The sequence below is a fragment of the Peromyscus californicus genome, unplaced genomic scaffold (assembly GCF_007827085.1).
Source record: "Peromyscus californicus insignis strain IS unplaced genomic scaffold, ASM782708v3 Scaffold_4__1_contigs__length_199733344, whole genome shotgun sequence".
Lineage (NCBI taxonomy): Eukaryota > Metazoa > Chordata > Mammalia > Rodentia > Cricetidae > Peromyscus > Peromyscus californicus.
Window position 1 is genome coordinate 104,074,565 of NW_026294562.1, and position 8,459 is coordinate 104,083,023.

An 8,459-nucleotide genomic window follows, 5' to 3' on the forward strand; every position below is an offset into this window, starting at 1 on the left:
TGCAAGAGTGGGAGCAATTGACATCCCTGAAAACAAGGCAAGCCAGACTAAAGGGTTTTAGATACAGGCTGAGTCCGGCAAAGGGGCTGTGGACAGCTCCACTGTCCTTCCTGAGGCTGCTGGGCCACCTTACTTTTCCCTGTGGGCTCCTTGACACTGGGAGATGAGGACAGGCGCTCATACCCCTGAGCTTGACCAGCTCAGGCCACACTGCCTCTCACTGGACTCCTGACTTCCCGAGATGCTTTGGGTCAGTGTGACTGAGGATGGAATGAGCTGGCGTGACTTGAGGTGGCCAGAATAGGGAGCAAGCTGGGTCACATCATCAAGAAAGAAGCTGTTCAGCCAGGCCCAGCACTCGGGAGGCAGAGGCAGGTGGATCTCTGTGAGTTCGAGGCCAGCCTGGTCTACAGAGCGAGATCCAGGACAGGCTCCAAAACTACACAGAGAAACCCTGTCTCGAAAAACAAAACAAAACAAAAAGAAGCTGTTCTACCAGCCCCAGAAATATGCTCAGGGCCCAGCACCGAGGGGTGTGTGTCATCTCCCACTAGCCCCTGCCCCATTCCTTGGCTCAAGGATGGATAGGGCAGAGGTGTGATTGGGCAGGGGGAGATGTGGCTGAGCAGTGAATAGGTCACACTTCTCAGCATGTGGAGAGTGCAGGGTGGGTGGGGGAGGCCTGTAGTCACAGGATGTCTGCCATCCAGGCAGCCAGTCTAGTGGGGGAAGACAGACCTGCTGTCACACAGGGGGCCTAAGGCTCTGTGAAGTGTGGGAAAAAGCACCAGGGGGCTTGGATGACCCTTGGCTGACCCTTGGGAGAGGGTCGATGAAGGCTTCCTGGAGGGTCTATGTGGGCTGATGCTATGTCCTAAATGAGTGCCAGGAGTCATGTGTATTCTTGGACCGGGTTCTAAGCAAAGGAAGATGGCGTCCTGCCTTGCTTTGCCCTGTCCTAACTCCACTCTCAGGTTCTCCCACATCTGCTGCCTCTTACCCTCCTTCCTCCAGCTTTCCCCCTTCCAGTTCCTCCTTGATTTCTCCTAAGGATGGCCCTTCTGAAGCCCCCCCCCCCCCCCCCCGTGAGCTCCAGGTCCTGTTCTCTTTCACTATCCACAACTCTCATGGCCTTCAGGTCAAACCCAGACTTCCATGGGAGAGGAACCTGTGTGATCTGAGCCCTGCCGATCTCCTCAGCTTCCAAGAGGCAGAGAAAGGTGAGACCAAGGTTGAGGGGGCCTAGCTACCTCTTCCGGATGGGGCAGGCGGAACTTCCCAAGATAAGGGCAGCCAACAATGGGTCTGTGTGGCCCGGCTTGTCTCCAGGCCAGAGGAAATGAACAGCCTTCGCACCACTGATCCGCTGAATCCTTGGGCATCCGCTGGTAGGGTGACTCAGATGGGGGGAGCTGTTCCCACCAGGGGGCTGCGCCTGCTACCCCTAGTTCCCTCCTTCCAGCACCATGCTTATCCCGAAGGGACTTAGGGGAGGGATTTGGAAGGGCGCACACACGTTTTGGGAAATGGGCCTTTGCTAGACACAAGGGCCTGGGACACACATGAGGGTCTATTGGTGGGATTTAGGCATCAAGTATGGCTGTGAGGGAGACATCTGGATGTCATGGCCTACTCTCTCTCAGTAGCCCAGAACAGACCCTGCTGCCTTGAGAGCAGTCCATGATACTCAGGAGGGTTGGAACCCCGTGGCTATCCCATCAGGACCAGGCTGTGACACAGACATGAGGCAGAAAAATGCCTTGAGTTCCTCCTTAACTGCACCTGTGTGTATGGATCTAGCAGGTCCGTTTCTGCCTTGGGGTCTAGTCTTCCTGTTGATAAAAAAAGAGCCCTTGTCCACTAGCCAGCCAGTGGAATGTGCACAGGCCATGGGTGCTGTTGGGCAGCAGGCTGGGGACACACTACCATGTGTGTTGGGGTGGGCCGAAATCTCTGCCATGTTCCTTCCGGGCTTGTCCCAGCTCCTACATGGAAGCCTGTGCCTGGCCCCAGTGGGAGCGGCTGCTCTTCCCGATTCAGGTGACATTCTAAACCAAGAACAAACACGGAAGCCCTTAGATAACCCTAGAAAGCCAGCTCCTTCCTTCACCGTTCAGAGTGGGAAACTCAGGAAACCAAGGCTGAGCCTCCATGTGTCAGAGGAGGGTCGGGAACACACATTTCCTGTAGTCTGTCTTCAACTTGGTTTGTGGGGCTCAGAAAGTAGAAGGACGTGCCCCAGTCCCCCTAGCCTGGAGGAGGCCGCCCTCTCCATCCCATGCTGTGGTTCCAGTTCCTAGTCTGAGGGGTGGCTGCAGAGATCAAAACCCTTCAGGAGCCAGGAACGCTCTTGGCACGGAGGGTGTACCCCATCCTCCGAGGGACGCAGGATGAAATGGCACATCCTATAAAGGCCAAGAGAGACTTGAGTGTGGATGTCCCAGGTTTCCAGCCACGCCCATCAGCTAAGCTGGGTGGGTGGAGTGCAGGGGAGCTGGCCCAGCTGCTGGCCCTCCTGGGAGAGGGATCTGTGACAGCAGCTATGGGTGGAGTGAGCAGGGGTGCTAGCCATTCTGGGCAGAAGAAGCAGCTGGTAACCCAAGAGTATGGCGGGACCCAGAAGAGGAATGTCTGAGAGTGCTGCAGATTGGGCACCAGGGCCCTGAGGGAGCGAGTGGGGAGCTGGGCCTAAGTCAGGAGAGCAGGAGGGCGACGGGAGTTGGTTGATACGAACATCTCCAAAGACAAAATCCTAAATGTCAAAACCCCAAAAAGATAAAAATCCCAAATTCTAAAAATTCTAAAATTCTAAAAATCCCAAATTCTAAAAATCCAATCTCCAAGATATAATTTTGTGTGTGTGCAGGGGCAGGTAATTTTAAAGCATTTCTTTACAGGGTTTCTGCATTTGGAGCAACGGAGGATGGAATTGTGTCTTTTGGATTTTAGGATGAGAAGGGGCAGCAGCATGCAGAGCAGGGAGAGTGAGCCATTTGACTGAATTTGTCTCCTGGAGAAAGGGAGGTGAGCCCAAAGTCCCCAGGACTGGGGTGAAGAGGGGCAGAAGGAGAGGGAGGAGCCGCTGGGCCAGGGACACCCAGCAGGATGCCTTCCTGGGACAGACCTGGGAAAGGCTGAAGGGATGGGAACAGATGCAGGTGAGTTTGGGGGTCCTGTCCTCAGGTAGGGATGCTGAGGGCCTGAGTGAGCGCTGAGGGGAAGGAGCAGGGCTGGTCAGTTACCTCCGAGTGGCCCACAGTGCTAACCACCCTGGTGTTTGATGAAGGAGGCAGGAACCAGTCAAGAGCCAGACAGCTGAGTGAGCTCTTCGCCCTTGGCGGTCACCTCTCCCCCTTTATGATGGCTTTAATACTCCTAGAGACCTACCCAAGCAGCAGGCCCGGTACTGACCTTTCCTAAGTGTTCACTGTGGAAACCACAGAGCAACCCTAAAAGGCAGGTCCAATGATATGCATAGACATCCAAATACGCAAGGATACTGTATGACTTTTCTGTTGCTGTGACAAAACACCGTGACCATAGCAACCCATAAGAAAAGGTTTATTTTGGCAGATAGTTCTAGAGGGGATAAGAGTCCATCACCATCGTGGGAGGGAAGTATGGTGGGAGACAGGCGTGGCAGCGGGAGCTGGAAGCTGAAAGCTGAGGGTTCACATCACCAACAGGAAATGGAGAGTGAACTTGAAATCACGAGAGTCCTTAAACTCCCAAAGCCTGTCCCAAGGGATGTACTTCTTCCAGCAAGGCCACACCTAAGCCTCTCTAAACAGTGTCATTACCTGGGGACCAAGTAGTGAGATGCCAGAGCCCGTTCAAACCATGTCACACACCGAGATGCAGAGCGCTTGGGCTCACACCCAGCACAGAAAAGGAGCTTGTGGCGGATGGGGCAGGCACACCCCTGACAGAGGACAGCTCACCTCCACCACTCCATCTAGTCAGCTCAACTTCCCATTTCAGTAACTTGATCATTCGATGTGATGAGGTCATTGAAATCACACAGGATATGATTATTGAAATAGTCTCTGATAAGCCATTTCCTGAAGCTTTTCTTTTCTTGGTTTCTACTTTCATTTTTCATTTTGTATGTGTGTATGCTGGGCTTGTGGTGGTCAGAAGACAACTTTTGGGAGGCCTTTCTCTCCTCCTGCCATCTGAGTCTCACATGGTTGTCAGGCTTGACAAGTGCCTCTATTGATGATCTATTTACTAGCCCTGCATCCCCATCTTTTGTTTCAAGACAGTGTCTCTCACTATAGCCCAGACTGGAACTCAGGAGGGACTTTTTAGACTGGTGGCATGGAGGGTCTCCAGCCATCTCCTAGTCACCAAGCACCCTTCCAAGCCATGCTCCCTCAACATAATCCTCTTGCCCTCCACAGAGGTGCCCGGGCTGGTTTTAGCCCCTGAGAATGATGGGCTCCTGTTCTGCCCTATGAAATCCCAGATCCTTAACTTGGTTTGCTAGCATCCATCCCCTGTCCTGACTCAGTCCCTCACGACTGCCCACCATCTGCCTAAGACCCACAAAGCTTAAAACCCACAGACACCTCAGCTCTCAGCTCTAGTCAGTCACTTGTAGCCATGACACATGGTTAATTATGGTTGCTATGGCTACTGGGATAGGAGATAAGTTCTCAGCAATAGGAACATAAGCCCCCGGCCGATGCTGTAGTGAAACCCTTATGGGGCAGACCAGTGAATGCCAGGTGGCAAAACTCCTAGGCCCTTAAGATCGTTTCATTCAAACTGTCTTGTCAAAGCTAGAGACTGAGGCTAGAGAGGGTCAAGGACTTGCCCAAGGCCGCACAGCACAGGGGTGATCAAGGCACAGAGCAGTGGTCTGTACAGGGTTCCATAGTCCTCAGGCCCTCTATCCCCACTGCTCAATGAATCTTCACAGTGACTAGCTAAAGCAGCCCCAGTTTCCAGACGGACAAGTGGGACCTTGGAGGGAGAGGAACAGGACTGAACCAGGTCTGCCTGAAACGCAACTCTTGGGCTGTGTCTTAGTCATTGCTCTATTGTAAAGAGACGCCACCAATCCAAAACTCTTCAATTTTGTCTCAGGCAAACTTTTTAGGACAAGAGCAAGAACCAGTCACATTCTTTGCCAAAATGTCACAAGAATGGTCTCTAGGCCACTTACTAATAATGTTCTTCCCTTCTGAAACCGCTTGAGCTGGGCTGTTACAGTTTACATCACTCTCAGCACTGCTGTCCCAGGTTCTCAGCTCCTTCTCCAGCACCATGTCTGCCTGCACGCTGCCATGCTCCCCGCCGTGATGATCATGGACTGACCTCTGAACTGTAAGCCAGCCCCCAATTAAATGCTTTCCTTTATAAGAGCTGCCACAGCCATGGTGTCTCTTCACAGCACCAGAACAGTCAGTGAGACAGGCTCTTCCTGCACAGTAGCATGAATGTAGTTATGGGGATTAAATTCTGCTCAGTGCACAGAGGCCGTGGCCACCAAACCTGACAACCTGAGTCCCATCCCTGCAACCCATGTGGTAGAAGGGACAGCTGACTCCTGAAAGTTGTTCCCTGATACACTGTGGCACATGTCTATGCACCCAGGCACACGTACACACACGAAGAAATCACTCTAACACATGGTTTAAAATTGCACAATAAAATCTTTTATTCCATATAGTTTGTATGTACTAATAAATAAATAAAAGCGTGATTAAAATGCCCAATTTTATGGGCTAGATATTTTACCATAATTAAAAACCAATAAAAATGCAATATACCAAGAGCTATTGACTGTAACTCTAAATGGGAAAATGGCACAGAATGTAAATCATCTCTCAAAAAAGCTGTTTTAAAATTTGTCTTGATTTCTTGGCCTGGAAGCTCTGGAGACTCTCGTCTCAAGCGTTAATAGGATAGTAATGGAATCAGCTGTGCCCCACATGAAGAGCTCTGATGGGTAACGCAGGGGCTGCAGGGGTGCAGGGAAGGGAGCCCTTAGCCAGGGGGCAGTCACAGGGCCACAGGCTAGACTCACTTTGTATTCCCAAGTGGAGATCCTGCTGCGGCCGACCCTGGGGCTGAGCGCACTGCCAGCCCCGTGGCAGGAGGTGACATTGTTTGGGTTTTGAAGGATACATAGGAGCTCCATACAGTTGGAGAAATTTGAGGGGAAGAGTCCAGCTAGAGGAAATGGTGCGTGCAGAGGCCTAGAGGTGTGAGCTGGGGGCTGAGGGTGTGCCATCAAACCCCGCGCCAGCCTTAAGAACAGCGTCAACATCTGCCCAGGTGCCAAAACCAACACACCCTCCGGCACCTCCCTGTCACCTTCCTCTACTGACCCTGGAGCCTTCTCAGCCTGTCAGCCAACAGCCTAAATTTACTGGGTGAGCAAGACTGAGTTCTGAACAAGCAGCACCGGCTACTCTTTCACACCTACCAAAGAAAGAGGCCTAGCATCCCCGGCAGAAGAAGGCTGAGTTTCACCTCAAAGATGCTGTGACTGGCTCAGGAGGAGGCCAGAGACAAGCGGCTCTGTGGGCCCTGGGTGGAGCCTGGCTCTGTGTGTGTGTGTGTGTGTGTGTGTATGTGTGTGTGTGTGTGTGTGTGTGTGTGTGTGTGTGTGTGTGTGAGCCCTCAGTATCCTCAGTGGTGAGTTGAAGATGAGCTGTGCTCCCTTACCTGTGCTAGGTCATTAGGAAGAGGGCGGGCGCAGCTCACTGGGAGAGCACTTTGCTAGGCTGGATGACACCTTGGGTTCAGTCCCCAGCACCACATAAACTGAGTGTGGTGACACAGGCCTGTAATCCCAGCAGGTGGGAGGCAAAGGCAGGAGGACCAAAAGTTCAAGGTCATCTTTGACTACATACTCAGCTTGAGGTCAGCCTGGGATACACAAGTCCCTGTCCTTTTTTTCTTTTTTCTTTTCTTTTCTTTTTGCTTGTTTTTGTTTTGTTTTGTTTTTTGAGACAGGGTTTCTCTGTATAGCCTTGGCTGTCCTGGAACTCACTCTGCAGACCTGGCTGGCCTCAAACCCACAGAGATCTGCCTGCCTCTGCCTCCTGAGTGCTGGGATTAGTGTGCACTACTGCCTGGCACAACTCCCTGTCTTTGAAAAAAAAAAAAAAAAAGCTATCCAAGTGTGCACACATTTAATTCCAGCCCTCGGGAGACAGGGGCAGATCTCTGAATTCAAGGCCAGCCTGGTCTACAAAGTGAATTCCAGGACAGCCAGAGCTACACAGAGAAACCCTGTCTCAAAAAACCCCAAACCAGCCGGGCGGTGGTGGCGCACGCCTTTAATCCCAGCACTCGGGAGGCAGAGCCAGGCGGATCTCTGTGAGTTCGAGGCCAGCCTGGGCTACCAAGTGAGTTCCAGGAAAGGCGCAAAGCTACACAGAGAAACCCTGTCTCGAAAAACCAAAAAAAAAAAAAAAAAAAAAAAAAAAAAAACCCCAAACCAAGCCAAAACCAAAAACGAACAAACAAAATGCTGAGGGGCCGGCACGGTGGTGCAGGCTTTCAATCCCAGAAGTACTTAGAAAGTGGGTGAGGTGGGAAGAGCATGGGTTTGAGGCCAGCCTGGGCTAAATAGTGAGACCCTATCTCTAAACCAACAAATGAGTAAATACAAACAGAAGAAAAGAAAAAATGAAAGAAAGGGAAATTCCTGAATTTGAAAGTATATCTAAAAGGAAAATTTTACTTAATAAGTTAAGCCGGACATGGTGGCACATGCCTGGAATCCCAGCACTTGGGAGGCAGAGGCAGAGGCAGGAGGATTGTGAGCTGGAGGCTGACGAGGGAGATGGGGATTATTTTGTGCATAATGGGAAGGGGACTTCCTTCCGCGAATGACAAAAAATGTTCTACAACCAGATAATGGTGAGCAACACTACCAATGTCACTAGCAGTAAATTTTGTGTATTTCAACACAATCTTTAATTGTATGGATGGATTAAAAGCAATCACAGTGATCACTGGAGTAGGAAATGGGATCAATAATAGCCATCACCCACTAAAACTTACTGCCCGGTGCAGGACTAGAAGAGGCTTGGAACAATGAACCTCCAGCCTAGCTGGCAGACCCAGAGGACTCCCTAGAACAGGCACACAGAAGAACACAGAAGGGATTCTGCTCAGAGAACAGGCAACATTCAGCCTTTCGGGGCACACGGAGACGTTGGCAGTTTGGATGTCTCCTCCAAATGTCTGTGCATCGGGAATCAGCCTCCATGTGCCACCTTGGCAGGAAGCAGGGGCCAGGTCTGCCAGAGAGCCGGAAGGGTGTGCAATCCTTTCTCCCTCAACCTCACCTGGCTGTGTACGCTATGGGTTGCCATGGGACCCAGCTCAGCCCATTGGCCAAGCGCTTTATATCTTGAAGGAGTGTCCTGAGCACCAGAATGGCAGGGAGATATTCTTCTGAGACGCAGGCCGAGAAGTGGAAGGAGGGAAGAATG